This window comes from Danio rerio, chromosome 1, assembly GCF_052040795.2.
Source record: "Danio rerio strain M-AB ecotype USA chromosome 1, GRCz13ab, whole genome shotgun sequence".
Classification (NCBI taxonomy): domain Eukaryota; kingdom Metazoa; phylum Chordata; class Actinopteri; order Cypriniformes; family Danionidae; genus Danio; species Danio rerio.
This window is the reverse complement of record NC_141021.1, coordinates 7,785,666-7,804,746: the sequence shown is the minus strand read 5'-3', so window position 1 is coordinate 7,804,746 and position 19,081 is coordinate 7,785,666. Positions and strand designations below refer to the sequence as shown.

The window sequence follows — 19,081 nt, the reverse complement described above, 5'->3', positions numbered from 1 at the left end:
TAAAGGAGGGCTATTATGCAAAAATCACTTTCATAAAAGGTGTAAACACAATTGTGTGGCAACTTTGTGTCTATTTAACCACCTTCTAATGGTTTTAAAAATGTACTAAGTATTATTTTTTTTATATAATCACACTTGATAAACACTTTGATTGACATTCTCCATTGTACATGTCATCAGAGGGAGAAAGCCCCTCCCATCAGTGACAATCTCTCCATCATTAGCATAGGATGTTAGTCTTGTTTTGGAATCTGCCACTATGCTGACACATATGAATTTGTAGCTCTGCCCTCTTTTGAATGGAGCACAATCTCACTTGAATTTTAAGCGACAGTCACCAAACGCTTAAAAAGGGGCAGTTTCAAAGAGTTATAAAACATTATTTGTGGGGTATTTTGAGTTAAACCTTTCTATACACACTCTAGGGACATCAGAGACTTTATTTACATCTTATAAAAAGGAGCATAATAGGTCTCCTTTAACAAAGTACAGTACCATTGGTATCACCATCTAATACATCACTGCACCATTGTGGTTTACAGTAACTCTATCTGAATCTTCAATGTTTTGGTACACAAGCGGATTATGACAGGAAGTACTGTAAGTGTTTTATTCCATTAGTGTAAACACACACTCACACACACACACACAGATTGTTATCTCCATCACTAAGCCTGCGCTACAGTAAGTGGCATCCGCAGGTTAAGTGTCAATTTCAATGCATTTTCTTCCGCTGAGCTCTAAGTTCTGCCACGCTCATCAGTAGAAATCATCCTCGATTAGGGCTGACAGGGATTTGATCCTTTTAGCCAGTAATCCAGATTTACATTCATGGATCTGGCTATTTCAATGGCATTAGCATCCTTAGTGTGGATAATGCCAGCCGGGCGCTTAACCCCACAAACTCTTTGATGGCTTTGCTGAGTATTGTGCCCGGGGTGACGCTGGCGAAGACATCACAGAGAATGACAAAGACTCGCGGATATTAGTCTCAGTGTGGAAAACAAAGGGTGTTTCATCACAGTTCATAGTTCAGTCGCGGATATAATGAGTGAAACAGCTGGACTCAAAATCCGAAATGAGATCTCTCTTATATCTCAGCTGCTTCTCTTAGAGAGAAATGATGAAATGGTGAGCAAAAGCAGACTTTTGTCTAATCACGATTCTCGGATGTTCTACTGAGGGGGGGAAAAAACATGTATCACCTTTTTTAGATCTAAAAAAAGATCCTTTTTTGTCACTTTTCACCAAAATTTGCTGTTAATCCAACATTTGATATTGCTCAGCAGATGTTACTTTTTAGCTTCTGAAATATTAATTGAGTTCAACTCATTATGGCAGAGTAAGAACGATGAAATATGTGTGAGCAGGAAAATTTCACTTCATGTCTTTAAAAGAAGTCTGTCTGACCAAGGCTTAATAACGATTTTATTCATTCATTCATTCATTCTTTACGGATTAGTCCCTTTATTAATCTGAGGTCATCACAGGGGAATGAACCGCCAACTTATACAGCATATGTTTTATGCAGGTGAGGCAGTGGTGCAGTAGGTAGTGCTGTCACCACACAGCAAGAAGGTCGCTGGGTCGCTGGTTAGAATCTCGGCTCAGTTGGCGTTTCTGTGTGGAGCTTGCATGTTCTCCCTGCCTTCGCGTGGGTTTCCTCCGGGTGCTCCGGTTTCCCCCACAGTCCAAAGACATGTGGTACAGGTAAATTGGGTAGGCTAAATTGTCCGTAGTGTGTGTGTGTGTGTGTGTGTTTCCCATGTTTCCCAGAGATGGGTTGCGGCTGGAAGGGCATCCGTTGCGTAAAAACTTGCTAGATAAGTTGGCGGTTCATTCCGCTGTGGCGACTCTGGATGAATAGGGACTAATAAAGCAGACATAAAAATGAATGATTGAATGAATGTTTTATGCAGCAGATGTCCTTCCAGCAGAAACCCATTACTGGGAAACACCCACTCATTAAAACAAATACACTACAGACAATTTAGCTTACCCAATTCACCTATGGTGCATGTCTTTAGACTGCGAGGGGAAACCGGAGCACCTGAAGGAAACATACGCAATCACTGAGAGAACTTGCAAACTTCACACAGAAATACCACCTGACCCAGCCGAGGCTTGAACCAGCGACCTTTTTGCTGTGAGGTGATCATGCTACCCCCTGCGCCACCGTGCTGCATTTGGTGTTCATCTTCAAATAAAGATGTGAAAAGTTTGAAAACTCAAAGTTTTTTCTAAAGTTTGTACTTTTTCTCAAACTTATGGCTTTATGTTAATAGTTTCACACTCATGGTGATGAATAGGTTCTTTTCATTGCCTTTAAAGTGAAATAATTGAATACAAAAATAGGAAAACAAGAAAAATGTTCATTTTTAGAAACAAGCGCCGTGAGAGGCTTTTGCATCTGAACTCATTCATTTATTCATCTTCCTTTGGCTTTATCACTATTTCCACATTATAGTCTACAGTGGAATGAACCGCCAATTATTCCAGCATTTGTTTTACGCAGCGGATGCCTATCCAGCCGCAACCCAGTATTCGAAAACACCCATACACTTACATTCACACAACACACTTATAGACGCACAGCCTGATCTTGCCAAGTGCTCGTTGCTCTGAGACCAACTTTTTTTATGATGACCCAGAGACAACAACTCCATCAGCCAATCAAATGTCATGACGTCATCATTGTGTGCCCCTCTGCAAAGCCCGCAAAAATAAAAATAAAAGAAAAAACACACCCACACACACACACACCTGCATTCTTACCAGTAAAGAGGACAAGTAAAAAAGGTAAGACCATGACTTTTCTCCTATCAATTTAGGTAACAGAATAATCGCAAAATTAATATTTGTTCATGAATTTGCTCTTTTTTTCAGCTTAGCAAACATTAACTTTAGTTAGCATCGACAAGTTAACGCCTGTTTCACACCGCAAGCGTCAGCGGCGCGTGAGCAGAGCGTGAGCAGCGCGTATGTCGAGCAGTAGCAGCACGCAGGCGTTTGCCTTTCACACCAGCTGCGTCTGCAGCGCGCAGTTCTTCGGCAGCTGCTGCAGAGATCAACCTATCTCTGTCTATTCTATCTAGTTACCCATGTCTCTCTATATACAAATACACCTTTTAAACTTTTCATCTGTCCAGCGGCAGAATAACAGCTCGTTAATTCATGCTCGTGCAGATGATGAGACGGACAAAAGTAACCAATTCATGCCATTCTTTTACTTATTTTCGTGTTGTCAGATTCACAGTGCAAACAGCTCCCGGTAGGAATAACTCGAGTGAACAGAAAACAAAGCCGATTAAAACTTTCTTCCTCTGCTCAGCTGCACAGCACACAGCGAGCTCACATAATCCAGTAAGTGTGTCGAACTACACTACCCACAATACACTTCGCTATGGACTACAAATCCCGTAAATATTCTATTTCCCCTCTCCTACAACACTAGTGTGCAACTTAAGCAAAACTGATACTAAAATTGTTTTACATTTGTTTTTTTAGTTCGGGCCTAAATAAATGTTGCTGTTTTTAATCGTTTTAAGTTCATTTGAATGACTATATGTATACCATTTGACGTTATCAACGTATTTATTGGGTAAAATTGCTACTTTTTACTTACATTCATTGTGTTTTGGTCATTATCAATGCACTGTCACTTTAATTGAGCGTGAGCAGCGCGTCAAAAATAGACCCAGCGCCGAAACTATCGCTGCACTGCTGCTTCGGCGACGCTCACGCCTCGCACTGACGCGCTGCTGCTGCGTGCGGTATGAAAGCTCTAATCTGTTAACATGGACGCCGAAAACACACGCGCTGCTCACGCTCTGCTCACGCGCCGCTGACGCTTGCGGTGTGAAACAGGCGTTAGCCTATTTAGCCGTCCATACAAGTCTAACGTTGTGCTCTAATTTATATTCTGGCTAGATCAAACATTGAATTGTTTTGATGACATCAAGACATTTAATTGGCTGATGGAGTTGTTGTCCCTGGGTCATCATAAAAAAATTTGGTCTCAGGGCAACAAAAATCAGGACGTGCCTCATACACTACACCCAATTTAGCTTACCTAATTTACCTAGCACGTGTGTTTGGACTGTGAGGTAAACCGGAGAAAACCCAAACAAACACAGGCATCTAAACTCTTTATGTGTTATTTTTATTAATGTTAATAACAGCTTGCTGTTGATTTTTTCCTTATTTTATGCTACATTGCACAATTTTAAAGCCTTTTTTCCTAATAACATATTTCCATCAAATTAAGCTAATCTATATGAGATATGAAAGAAATGAGAACCCAAAAGAGCTCATCAAATTTGGAAGACCAGCTAATTTGAGCACAGCTCTTAACATTAATTTTAAACCTCTGTACTTTTACTTACAGTACGGTGAAAGAATAACCTCCATCTCTCTCTCTCTCCAAAAAATATTCCAGCGGGAGTTTCCTTTTAGGTCGAACAGACACATGGCTGTCCCAAAAATAGATCATGGATGTCATGCCATTTAGATTACAGTCTTGAGAATCAGCCATAAAGAGAAAGAGACAAAGCCGCTCTCAGCTCACTTCCCATCTGAGCGCCACATGCTTCTTTTTTACGCTGCGTCAAATAACCTTCCCAGGTTTGATCTGAATAAATGCTGTTAGGTCTGTTGTTCTGTTGAATGCAGCATTTCTAAAGCTTGCAGACCGCAGTCTTTTCGGCTTTATTGACCACTTGCCTGTGATCCGCGGCAGCAGAAAGCGACAGTGCTGTCAATGGGTGCTGACCTCTGCTGCCTGCTTTAGTCAGAGTGAAAACCCCTGTGGACAGTGCTGTTTCCTGCAGGGCCCGTTCAGGGATCTAATGCGGACAGGCTCAAGGCACAATCGATGCTCAAATGGGAAGCGTTTCAGACTTTATACACATTGCAGGTTAAAGAGGGCCATGTAAAAGTATAAGTGTGTGTAGAACGGTTTGACAACAGTTAACTGTGTTGGGTTTTAAAAGCTTTTCCTTGCATGCCTTCGAAAAAACATCTCATTTGCAGTTTGTGAGGTAGATGTCCTTCAGTGTAAACAGTCTGCAAAGTTATGAATGGGGTGGTTAGCACTGTTGCCTCACAACAAGAAGGTCGCTGGTTCGAGTTATGGCTGGGTCAGTTGGCATTTCTGTGTGGGGTTTGCATGTTCTCCCCATGTTGGCGTGGGTTTTCTCTGGGTGCTCTGGTTTTCCCCACAGTCCGAAGTCATGCGCTATAGGGGAATTGAATAAACTAAATTGGCTGTAGTTGTGGGTTGTGGCTGGAAGGGCATCTGCTGTGTAAAACGTATGCTGGAATATTTGGCAGTTCATTCCGCTGTGGCGACATCTGATAAATAACCCTGCAGGCACAGGACTTTAACATGACGTCATAATGACGTTGTACCCCAATGTCATGGGGACGTTGGATTTTGTTTGAAAATGAAAATTAGGTTGACATCAGAACCCAACGTCAGGACGACATCAATGTCCAACCTAAAATCAACCTAAAATCAACCAAATATCAACTTCTAATGACTCGTTATTAAGAGGACTTGTTTGAAGCACTATGAGTCGACTCTTTTATAGATGAATCAATAGTTTTAAACACTGTACTCTTACAGATTTAAGCCTTAGCGGGATATTTCACTTCACTTAGAGCTGTTCCACACTACATGGAAGGGCATTTTCAAAAACCCACAATATGGGCTCATTAAAACATCTCCTATTTTATGTTATATTTGCCTCAGGAAAGCCATTCAGAATCAAATACTGTACGCTTAGTGAAATGCACTGCACATGAAGCTAAATCTACAGGATCATCCGTATATGAATAGCAGAATCAAAATAGCATTCAATGCACAGTACAGAAATAGTGTAAGTGTGACTGACCATCTTTGTGTTGATCCCTCAGTAGGTGGTCCGAGCTGATTCTGTAGACGCTCTTCCTGTTGAGAGGGTTATGTAAAGCATGCTTTAGAGGGCCGCTGTATGTCTTAAGGATCCCGCTGGTAAAGTCCAGTATCTGCTTGACCCTACAGACGCCCTCTTTCAACCTCTCTACTCTTCTCCACAGGAGACACTCATCCGTTTTCACTTTATTCTTGCTCTTAAAGCAGCAGAGCTCTGGTGTGACAGTACATGCAGGGTCTGATATGCTGTATCATACCATACCAGCCGTCTGAGTCTATACTGTATATGTAGTTTTCATTGTCATGACAGTGCTGTGTTTGTGTGATGTGGTGTGTGTAGTGCTGCTATGACTTAGGAAGATTTTGTAAAAATGGAAATATTTGCTGCATCTTTGCATACTGTCCATCCTAAATAGTTTTTGACAATAGAATTAGTGTGTCCCAAACCATAGGTTTACTATTTCCGGTAAGTGTACAGTGCAATCGGAAAGTATTCATAGCGCTTCACTTTTTCCACATTTAACATGTTACAGCCTTATTCCAAAATGGATTAAATTCCTTTATCTCCTCAAAATTCTACACACAAAACCCCATAATGACACTGTGAAAAAGGAGTTTTTAAAATTGTTGCAAATTTCTTAAAAATAAAACACCTGAAAAATCACATGTACAGAAGTATTCACAGCCTTTGCCGTGGAGCTCTAAATTGAGCTCAGTTACATTCTGTTTCCACTGATGCAGGGCTCAACAATAAGGACTGCCCGATGGCCCGGGGCCAGCGTGTGAGATGCTCGGGACAGTAGACAGGATCGTTACTGGCCCGATCGGGCCACTGATGCCTTGTCACTAAAGTTTAATTTGCCTGTGACTATTTGTCAATTGCGGAAAAAAACAGTCAGAATAGAGAAACCGTTTGCGTTTTTAAGTCTTCAAATGCTACCTTCTCAGTTCCTCTTATCTGATTGGATATTGTGAGCATGTTATTTTTTTCGTAACAACCAGTACAGCGAAGAGACAGCAACATGGCGGCAACATCAAGTGATGATGCTAAAGGAAAATATTTATTTTTAACATCTTGGAAGCAAAGTTTATGAGGGTACGCCACGACTAAAAAAATGAAGTGATGTTTTGTACAGTTTGCCGTCAGTTTGGCAGGTCAGCCATCTTTTGTTTTGCAATAAAATACCTGCACATTTTGCTACTTTTGTTTGCAAAACACTTTGAATTTTGCTCATTACACATTTATTAACATTTTTTAAATAATTAAATTCTAGAATTACAAACATTTTGAGACATTTCTTTTTTAAATTTGTGGCTAAGAAATAACTATTGACTTTTTTTTGGTAGGGCCAGTGAAAATATTGGAAAGGCAAGTAAAAATCTCAACCACTGGTCCGATTGGGCCAGTAGAAAAAATCCTTAGCGTTGAACCCTGTGATCATTCTTGAGATGTTTCAGCAGCTTCACTGGAGTTCACCCGTGGTCAATTCAGTTGATTGGACATGATTTAAAAAAGGCAAAAACCTGTCCATATAAGGCCACAGGGTTGATAGTGCATGTCAAAGCACAAACCAAGCATGAAGACAAAAGAACTGTCTGTAGACCTCAGAGACAGGATTGTCTCCAGGCACAAGGCTGGGAAAGGTTACAGAAAAATTTCTCCTGCTCTGAATGTTCCAATGAGCACAGCGGCCTCCATCATCTGTAAGTGGAAAATTTTTAACCATTAGGGCTCTTCCTAGAGCTGGTGGAGTGATTTGGGGCCTTAGTCAGGGAGATGATCAATAACCCAATGTTCACTCTGTCTGAGCTCCAGCATTCTTCTGTGGAGAGAAGAGAACCTTAAAAAAAGAACAACCATCTGTGCAGCAATCCACCAATCAGGCCTGTATGGTAGAGTGGCCAAATGGAAGCCACTGCCCACCTGGAATTTGCCTAAAGGCGTCTAAAGGACTCTCAAACCATAAGAAACTAAATTCTCTGCTCTGATGAGACTAAAATTGAACTCTTTGGAGTGAATGCCAGACGTTTGGAGAAAATCAGGCGCCGCCCATCCCCAGGCTAATACCATCCCTACAGTGAAGCATGGTGGTGGCAGCATTATGTTGTGGGGATGTTTTGAGAGTCCCAGCTATACCTCTCTTTTCAACCTGATGATCCCTCGGTTCCAGCTCGCATCTCAGCCTACCTGTTGGATATTTCACACTGGATGAAAGATCATCATCTTCAGCTGAACCTCGCAAAAACGGAAATGCTTGTAGTTTCTGCCAACTCGACTCTACACCATAACTTTTCAATCCAGATGGATGGGGCAACCATTACTGCATCCAAAATGGTGAAAAGCCTTGGAGTAACGATTGATGACCAACTAAACTTCTCTGACCACATTTCTAGAACTGCTCGATCGTGCAGATTCGCACTCTATAACATCAGAAAGATCCGACCCTTCTTATATGAACATGCAGCTCAACTCTTTGTTCAAGCTCTTGTTCCCTCCAAACTGGATTACTGCAACTTTCTACTAGCCGGGCTTCCAGCTAACTCTGTCAAGCCTCTTCAACTGCTCCAGAACGCAGCAGCACGAGTGGTCTTCAATGAACCTAAAAGAGCACATGTCACTCCGCTGCTAGTCCGTTTGCACTGGCTGCCAGTTGCTGCTCGCATCAAATTCAAAGCTCTGATGTTTGCCTACAAAGTGACTTCTGGCCTTGCTCCTTCTTATCTGCTCTCACTTCTGCAGATTTATGTGCCCTCCAGAAACTTGCGTTCTGTGAATGAACGTCGCCTCGTGGTTCCATCCCAAAGAGGGAAGAAATCACTTTCGCGAACGCTCACGCTCAATCTGTCCAGTTGGTGGAATGAACTCCCTAACTGCATCAGAACGGCAGAGTCACTCGCTACTTTCAAGAAACAACTAAAAACTCAACTATTTACTCTCCACTACACTTCCTAATCTGCAATTGCCTCTCTGAATATCACACTAACTGTACCAAAAAAAAAAAAAAAAACTAATACTACTAATACTTTGCTTCTTAGACCTTACAGGCCTGAAACTTGCCTATAGCACTTATTCATTGTTGCTCTTAGTTGTGTAAATTGCTTCCTTGTCCTCATTTGTAAGTCGCTTTGGATAAAAGCGTCTGCTAAATGACTAAATGTAAATGTAAATGTAAATGTTTTCCAGCAGCATGAACTGGAAGACTAGTCAGGATAGAGGGAAAGATGAATGCAGCAATGTACAGAGACATCCTGAATGTAAACCTGCTTGAGAGTGCTCTTGACCTCAGACTGGGGCAATGGTTCATCTTCCAGCAGGACAATGACCCAAAATACACTGCCAAAATATCAATGGAGTGGCTTCATAACAACTCGGTGAATGTCCTTGAGTGGCCCAGCCAGAGCCCAGACCTAAACCCTATTGAACATCTCTGGAGAGATCTGAAAATGGCTGTACACTGTCGCTTCCAATCCAACCTAATGGAGCTTGAGAGGTACTGCAAAGAGGGCAAAAATTCCCAAAGACAGGCGAGCCAAGCTTGTTGTATCATATTCAAAAAGACTTGAGGCTGTAATTGCTGCCAAAGGTGCATCAACAAAGTATTGAGCAAAGGCTGTGAATACTGATGTACATGTGATTTTTTAGCTTTTTATTTTTAATAAATTTGCAACAATTTCAAAAAGTCTTCTTTCACATTGTCATTATGGGGTATTGTGTGTAGAATGTTGAAAAAATAAATTAATTTAATCCTTTTGGAATAACGCTGCATAAAAAATGTGGAAAAAATAAAGCACATATTGCCCACAATACATTGAGCAATGGAATCGAGTTAATCCAATAAATCTTTGTTTTCAGTGCAGAGATATATTCAATATTTAAAAATATGCACAGACCCAAACTTTGAACGCTAATGTATGTGCATGCTATAAACGCCGGTCTTTATTGGATTACCGTTTCATTAGCGCAGCGCCATGACAACATCGAATCAAGTTCGCAGGGTTCATGCAGCTCCACAGCATCCTAAATCAGTCTCCTCCACAGAAGGCAGTGTTGACAGCGAGCTCACAGGTTTTTGCTGCAGAGCCGATGTGTGTGCATTTGTTCTGTGCTTTATGTATGTGCGCGTGCTTTGTGACAGCGCAGAAGACTTAAGATGGATGTATCAGGGAGCTGGAGTGCAGGGGTAATCAGTGGAAGAAAGTGAGAGAAGGCCAGTTCACTCCTACGCATCAAACTCGCAGTTTTTCCTGCTCCTGCAAAGCAGTGATACCAGCCATCAGAAGAGCAGCTACACACATCCATCACCAGCACTTCATATTTTGTTATTAAAGAAACAAGTCCACCGTCCTGTTGGTGTTTTACTCATCCTCGCGTCTGAAAAAGCCAGTTTGACAATCTTTCTTCTGTAGAACACAACAAAATGGAGAAACTGAACTGTGCTTGCACGCAAATACAGTCAGTAAAGAGTGTAATTAAATATTTCAAGCTTATAGAGGACGGAAAGGCAAAAGTTTTGCAGTAAAAAAAGTAATGTATCATTTAATATATTAAAGTTTATGTTTAAATGAAATATTTGGTAATTTATTAATTATTTTGCAACAGTAGTTAAAAAGTTTAGATTAAAAGAGCTAAAAAAAGTCTGCATTAAAAAATAAAACATACAGTAAAAACAGTACAGTATGTTAATTTCTTCTTTTAAATAATATTTCAATTTACATTTTTCATTTACTATGGAATAAGCTGAACTTTTAGCAACATTGCTTCCGTTTTCACAGTGATATCTTTCAGAAATTTTTCGAACATGCTAATTTGGTGATTAACAATCTAATAACAATAATATTAATAATAATAATAATATAACAGCAGTTGTGCTGTTTAACCATTTATATATTTTATAATTAAATAATGAACTTCTGTTACTGTACCTTTATCAATTGAATGTAATCTTTAATGAAATACAAACATTAATAAACAATGAAATACAAACAAGGAAGAAAAAAGAAAGAAAAAAACATGAAAAAAGAGAATGAACGAAAAAGAAATAAATAAAATAATAATAATAATAAATAATGAAAGAATTAAAAAAAAGAATGAATGAAAAAGAACAAAAAAGAATGAACAAATGGAAAAAGACAAAAAATAAGACAAAGATAATGAAGAAAAAACGATCAGAAAGAATGAACAAATGAAAGAAAAAAAGAAATAAAGAACAAACTAAAGAAAGAAAGAAAAGAACAAAAAAGAAAGAACTAAAGAAAGAAAGAACAAATTAAAAATAAGGAAAAAAGAATAAACAAATGAAGAAAGAAAGAAAGAAAGAAAGAAAGAAAGAAAGAAAGAAAGAAAGAAAGAAAGAAATTAACAGAAAAGAAAGAACGAAAGAAAGAATAAACAAACAAACAAACCAAAGAAAGAACAAAAGAACAAAAAAAGAACAAACGAAAGAAAGAAAGAAAGAAAGAAAGAAAGAAAGAAAGAAAGAAAGAAAGAAAGAAAGAAAGAAAGAAAGAAAGAAAGAAAGAAAGAAAGAAAGAACGAACGAACGAACGAACGAATGAACGAAATTTCTACAACTTTTCTGGGTTGAGTTGATAAAATACAAAAAACGATCAAACATATTCATGGGCTAAATAAAAAATAATAATTCATTCATTCATTTAATTTCTTTTCGGCCTAATCCCTTTATTAATCAGGGGTCACCACAGCAGAATGAACTGCCAACTTATTCAGCACATGTTTTACGCAGCGGATGCCCTTCCAGCTGCAACACATCACTGGAAAACCCCCGTACACTATCATTTATATTAAAAATCTAAAATATTGAATCAAATGATGATCATAAAATAATATCCAAATGTGTGTTTCCACAGTTTAGCCAAACAAGTCTGAATCTGAACAGCATCTCAATTATTACCCCATCAATTATTTACTGCCAATTAACCTCAAAACTTTTCAGATGAAATAGCAGTCCGCGAATAAAAGCCAAGATTAATAACGCCATAACCAGAGAATAAATATAATGACATTCAATTTAATTAGGACAATCAACAAAACATTTACCCAGCATTTTCAAAAGAAAACATCCCCATTTGTATTCCAAAGGAAGTCATTTGCATACTTAGAGTGCCATAGCGGGAGAGTAAATAACAACACAAATGACAAAAAAATGCTAATCTCTTTTTTTAAAAATAATAAATAACTTGCGACCATCACCACATCCTGCCAAGTTTTTGCATCAACTTCTATTTATGATAAAAAACAAACGCACACACATAAGCATGCATTCTGAACTGCGATATATTTAAATGAGCCCCTGCTGACGGACAGCTGTCAATCATGACTCGCAGCTGCCTTAATCCACCCGTCTCCATGGACTGGGTTTAAAGGTCTCCGCAGTTCAGGGCACCTTCTGGCAGGTTCCACTCTGGAAGAAAAAAACGGGAAGGCGGAGAAATAAATAATTCACACAGCTCCACTCTTCCTGGCGGGACGGCGAGCGTGTTTGTGTGTTAGCATGTGCTGTTTAGGAAGGAACATTTGAGTGGGGGGGGGGGGGGGGGGGGGGGGGGGGGGGGCTGTGCATGTGCTGAGGATGTTTGTCAGTGTATGTGGGTGGAAGTTCCATGTGTGTGTGTGTGTGTTGCAAGGCAGTGGAGCTCAGCAGGAGGTTAAGGCCTCTTTCTGGTGTGTTTGTGTGTGTGTGTGTGAGCTGGAAGCCAGATGCAAGATGTCTCCAGTCCTCAAGCTATCCCAGGATCCCCTGCCACCCCCATGTCTACACCATTTCCTGCGCTTGAGTGTCTGAGCGAGGGACCGAACAGCTTCAGCCTCTTTGTGCTTTCATATTTTTGTTTGCTCAGGCAAGATCACTATTGCTATTGCTCAAACTTGAGGGTTGTGATTTGAACAGACGTCAAGAGCTTGCAAATCATTTTGCATGTTGCCCCAAATTATATGAATTGTACACTATTGTAGTTTCTTTAAGCTGTTAAGTTGTTATTATTATTTTTTTAAAGGGGCGGCAGGATGACTTAGTGGTTAACACTGTCGCCTCACAGCAAGAAGGTCGCTGGTTCGAGTTCTGGCTGGGCCAGTGTCATTTCTGTGTTGAGTTTGCATGTTCGTCCCGTATTGGCGAGGGTTATCTCTGGGTGCTCTGGTTTCCCACACAGTCCAAACACTGGCGCTATAGATGAAGTGAATGAGCTAAATTGGTTTTGATGTATAAGTGCGTGTGCGTATGGGTGTTTCCCAGTACTGGGTTACAGCTAGAAGGGCATCCACCGCAAGAAACATATGCTTAAATAGTTGGTGGTTTGTTCCACTGGGGCCACATCTGAAATAGACCTAGCAGGCACACAACAATATAAGTTAGATTTAGGTCGTAACGTCAGGTGACCAAAATTCAATGTCTAGCAAGCATCTGAGGACAACGTTATTTTGGCGTCCAATAATGACGTCACAGGATGTTAATATTTTACTTGATTTTAGGTTGTGTTGGAAAGCGACCAAATCCAATCATATTGACATCAAATACTGACATTTATTCGTCAGGTATGGCAACCAAAATCCAATATCTGACAGACGTCATGGTGGTAACATCCACACAACATCAAGATTTAACATCTTCGACAATGATATTTGGTTGAGTTTAGGTTGGATGTTGGACAATGACATTGGCCTGACGTAAACCTGATTTTCATTTCCAAACAAAATGCAACGTCCCCATGATTTTGGGGTACAATCTGTCAAGCTGTAACATCATTAGACGTTGATATTTGATTGATTTTAGGTTTTGTTGAAAAGTGACCAAAATCCAACATCATGTCAACATCTTAAACCAGGGGTGTCCAAACTCAGTCCTGGAGGGCCGGTGTCCTGCATATTTTAGTTCCAACCCCACTTAAACACACCTGAACCAGCTAATCAAGCTCTTTAGGTATACTAGAAACTTCCAGGCAGGTTTGTTAAAGGAAGTTGGAGCTAAACTGTGCAAGACACCGGCCCTCCGGGACCGAGTTTGGACACCTCTGTCTTAAACCAACGTCATATTGACATCAAATACTAACATTTATTTGTCAGGTATGGCAACCAAAATCCAACATCTGATAGACGTCATAGTGGTAACGTCCACACAACGTCAAGATTTAACATAATTGGACGATGATATTTGCTTGACTTTAGGTTGGATGTTGGACATTGACATCGGCCTGACGTAAACCCGATTTTCATTTCCAAACAAAATGCAACGTCCCCACGATATTGGGGAACAGCATCAATCTGATGTCATGTTGACGTCCTGTGCCTGATTAATACTTCTGCGTCAATCGCATGCGTATGCTCCGGCACAGCCTTCTCGCGGTCACATAGCCCACGCGGCGGCTGACGCACACCTCTCAAAAAAATGCAACTACATGTTGCAAGGACGCATAGCGCAAACTCTGTTATGATGTGTTTAACGGTCATCATAATCTTAAATCCTTGAAAGTTTTTAATATTTAGATTTTTTAAAGCATTATAAACACTAGATGATGGATAATAAAGCCCATAGTGTCTTCTTTCCAATGATACATAAACTGTGAATGTAGACCAAATCATTCAGCAACTGTAAATGTTTTAGCTTTGGGAAGATGATTTTTGATAAAGTGCCTCTGACGGTGAGGGAGAGAAGGACATCAACATAGCCTCAGAAAACTTTTTGCAGAAATCTCATTTTGCATACTATCACCATCACATTTAAAATATAACCTTATAAAATACTTAGCTTTCAAGTCATATTTTTTCTAGGACATTACATTAATGTTTTCCTGTGTTTGTATACGAGAAACAAATATTGAACACAATACAATTTTTTTCCCCTCATGACTTCATAATGTATAACTTTTTACATTTTTTAACATGCAACGTCTCCTTTTACTACAGTAAAGCTCAAAGTGTCTTCTTTCCAATGATACATAATTTGTGTTTGTAGCTTACTGGAGTCAGGAACTGTTACTATTTAAAGTTAGGTAGGTGTGAATCCCCAAAATTGAGTTAATGTATGAATATTTATATGCATTTATGTATGTATTATATCATCTTTGTGTCAAATTACAAAAAAACAAAAAAATAAACGCTTATGCGAGGTATTTCTAATGCAGTGTTTATGGGACAGGACAGTAAATTTGACGTTGTTCTCTCCTCTGGCTGCCGTTATCAGTCTCACACACGTTTTTTTTTTTCTTTTTCTGAAAGTCTTGATAACACCATTGTGGAGTTTTTTCTGTTATTATTACAGCCAATAGGATTGTAAAAAAAATATTTGTTGATTTCTCACATTCACTCAGAGTTTTCCCAACTACGACGACTTCCACTACTGAGAAACCCGGAAATGTGAAAGGGTCTATTGGTCGGCTTGGTTCTGGTGATGAGCGTGGATGGTGCTGGAGGGAGTGTTTACAAGAGTTGAGTCCCGTAAAGGAGCTCCAGATGGAAACTTTTGTTTTGTGTTTACCTTATGATTAAAGTTGATGCACGTCCGCCAATTCCCGCCTCTAAATGAGTGAGCTTAAGCTACTTGTAGCGTTCAGAAAAAACAAAACACCTCTGTGAGGAAACTCAAGGAACATAAGAGCAACATAAACACCTACTGCCAACTAGCGTTTCAGAAGTGTTATTGCTGAGCAACACAAACAGCACGCAGAAGTATAAATGCACAACTATGCGCAAGGCAGGCGCCGTGGGTCACGCCGATCACTCGACGCAGAAGTACAAATCAGCCGTAAGCCAAAGGAAAATGAATGAATGAATGATTAAAAGGCTGGGAATTTCCATATATCAAGAGACCTGCTGCATCATCTGTTCACACTGTAATTTATTTAGTTTAGTTTAAATGAAACCAAAGTGTTCATTATTTAAATCAGAGTGTTCGGTTTAAAGCTTCAGCACAAATTAATAGCATTACATTTAGTGAATGATGTTTTTAATTGCTATTTTCTGATGGCATAAATACACAAAATAACAAATCAAGCACATGAATATGTAGGACTTTTTTCCACTAACAAACACACACACACACACACACACACACACGCACACAAATTTGAGGAATGTAACTATACCACTGTTGAATATTTCCTCTTTTACAAATTTATCAGCCCACACTGTAAAATCTTTTTTATTTTGTCAAATATTTGCCAGATCAAGGTCATTCTTCACAGTATTTTCTCCGGGATAAAGTCTTATTTATTTTAAAAGTGTAAAACAATTTTTTTTTAAAATGGTGATTACACTTTACAATAAGGTTCATTATTTAATGTTAAATGATGCATTTACTAACATGACCAAACAATGAACAATACATTTACCACTGTATTTGTTCATGTTAGTTAACGTTAGTTAATGAAAATACAGTTGTTCATTGTTTGTTCATGTTAACTCACGGTGCATTAACTAATGTTAACAAGCACAGACCTGGATGTTAATAATGCATTAATAAATGTTCAATAATGATTAATAAATGCTGTACAAGTGTTGTTCATGATTAGTTCATGTTAGTAAATGCATTAACTAATGAACCTTATGGTAAAGTGTTACCAAAACGGTCTATGTTTAATACAAGCCAGACGCTATTGCTTTGTGTTGGAAAAATGTTAATAGCCCCTCTAGTGGACTTTTGTAAAGAAACCTAATAACATGTTTGGCTCTTGAAAAGCTTACATATGTAATATGAAAAAACCTCTGAACTGTGTGATATCTGGGAGATATTAAAAAAGCTTCAGACGTCTGAAGATGTAGAATGTGAATTGGTGTTTGATTACCTTATTTCATTTTTTTCTTCCCTAAACCTGTGGTGAGTTTTGGGTATTGGGTTTTGGTTTATTGTAAAACCTTGTAAAACTTAATAAAGCTTAAAAGGCTTGCTTTTGAAAACACTGTTGGTTGGGTTTAGGGGAGGGGTAGGTGGGGTCAGTCATCAGTCGGTCAGTCAGTCAGTTAAAGGTGGCCTCTGGTGGATTTACACGAGAAGAGCAGGTGTGAATGGCACTTACGAGAAAAAAAAAATGAGATGTTTAAAAAAAATATTGCATATTTAAAAATGTATTGGGAAAAAATGTCTCCACTGAAAGGCACTTGGGAAATATTTAGAATTACAGTTTGACAAGAAGGTTAATCATTTAATATTCAACTGTGTAACCTAATTTTTGCTCAGCAGAAAGCAGTTACTCATACAGGTTCCTTTGCTTATTGAGTGTCTGAATGCTTCAGCTTCTTTGAGCATTCATTTTCAGCTTGCTCAAGCAAGATCACTGTGACCATTGCTTAAAATTATAGAGTGTTTTAAAAAAACTCTAATGCCAGGTATAGGATTTTTGCTTGCAAATCATTTCAGACTGCAGGCTACTTTCTTATGCATCACACTTACAATTTATAACTTTTGCATAATAAAAAAGGCTGTAAGTTCCCATTTATCAAGGGAACACTTGCATCATCTACATCAGGAATGGGCAACTTCTGTCCTGGAGGGCCTGCAGAGTTTTACTCTAACACCAATCAAACACACCTGAACATGCAAATCAGTCTAATGTTTTATGCCCTTCACTCGCTAGCTTCCTTCCATCTCTTTCACTCAGATGTGCATCACACGAGTGTCCACTACTAGCAGAGCATCTGAATGGGTTAAAATATGCTTCTTTTACCAAAATAAAATATGATCATGCCTTGATTTTTAATTATTTCATTAGGACAGTAAGATCTGGCTTTGCTTAGACAGAAGTCTTGTCCCGTCGTGGTGCAGTGAACAAAGAATTAACATTGTGTATGACTCCCATGAGCTTGGACGACTGCATTCATACATCTCTGTGATGACTCAAATAACTTTATTAAAGTCTTGCAGGACTCCCAGAGTTCATCAAGATTCGTTGGATCATCTTCAATGACTCCTCGTTCATCTCACCCCAGACATGTTCAGTGTCTGGTGGCCAATTCTGAAGCACCTTGATCCCTTTCAGGAGCTTTGATGTTGAGGCTGAAGTATGAGAAGGAGCGCTATCCTGCTGAAGAATCTGCCCTCTCCTGTGGTTTGTAATGTAATGGGCAGCACAAATGTCTTGATACCTCAGGCTGTTGATGTTGCCATCCACTCTGCAGATCTCTCGAATGCCCGCATACTGAATGTAACCCCAAACCATGATTTTTCCGTCACCAAGCTTGACTGATTTCTGTGCAAATCTTGGGTCCATGCGGTTTCCAATAGGTCTTCTGAGGTATTTGTGATCATTGGGATGCAGCTCAACAGATTATTTACCTAAAAAATCTGCCACTTTTCCAAATGATCAACAAAAAGTTATTATTTGTTGCTCTTACATCCGGGATCGACGACAAGACATTTGACAAGTTGTATGGTTTAAAACCACATGAGGGAGACTCAATGATGAGGTCAATTTCATTTTGGGGGAGAACAATCCCCTTTAAAGCAGACTTTACGACAGAAACAGAGAGTTTAAGACCAACAACTGCAAACACACAATCACCTTGTGTGTTTGGAGCAACTTCTATATTCAAAATTAGCATACATTAGTGCAAATTTAATGATGAAGCAAGCCATACTGTGAAAATAGCATGCACATTTTAATGCACTGACCCATTTGGCAACTGCTTAGCAACAAGCCAAGCAATCATATAACACTAAATGAACATCATAGCAACTCCATAACAACATCATCCCGGCATCACGGAAACAACGTTTGCATGGTCAAACACTGTGCGCACATTGTCATCAGAAAATCACTTCTTCTCACATCAGCAAGTCTCCAAACAGTCTTCCGAACATCAAGTCTTCGTGTTTTTACTTCAATTCTGTCATATTTATGTCTGTCTCTCCATTCGCCATCCCCCCAACGCTGTCTCAAGTGGCCTTCACCCACCAGAGAGGCTGAGCTGTTTTGGTGTAAAATGTCCCCTTAGGCACAAATCAGCAGTCTTGTCTTTAACATGGACAGTAGACTCGAGTCTCGCCAGATTGCCTCACCGCTCTCATTAAACATTCTGGGAAATCCAGGATAAGTAAGGGGGGAAAAAAACACTGTAGATGCTCACAAACCCAGATTAGACAGACTGTTTTTACATATCCCGCAGCTAACAGGAAGAGCCAGCGTATACTGTCTGAATATAAAGAAGCTTTAGCCTAA

The 19,081-nt window shown here is 39.4% G+C and overlaps 1 long non-coding RNA gene across 1 annotated transcript in view; it reads right to left on the bottom strand.

Moving 5' to 3' along the window:
• Positions 1 to 11,924: 11,924 nt before the first annotated feature.
• The window catches only part of LOC141384432 (uncharacterized), a 175,556-nt gene continuing 168,399 nt past the window's right edge, over positions 11,925 to 19,081 (bottom strand). The window contains exon 4 of the long non-coding RNA XR_015476148.1: positions 11,925 to 12,336. This is a non-coding gene — a long non-coding RNA (uncharacterized LOC141384432). The remainder of the gene's footprint in view (positions 12,337 to 19,081) is intronic.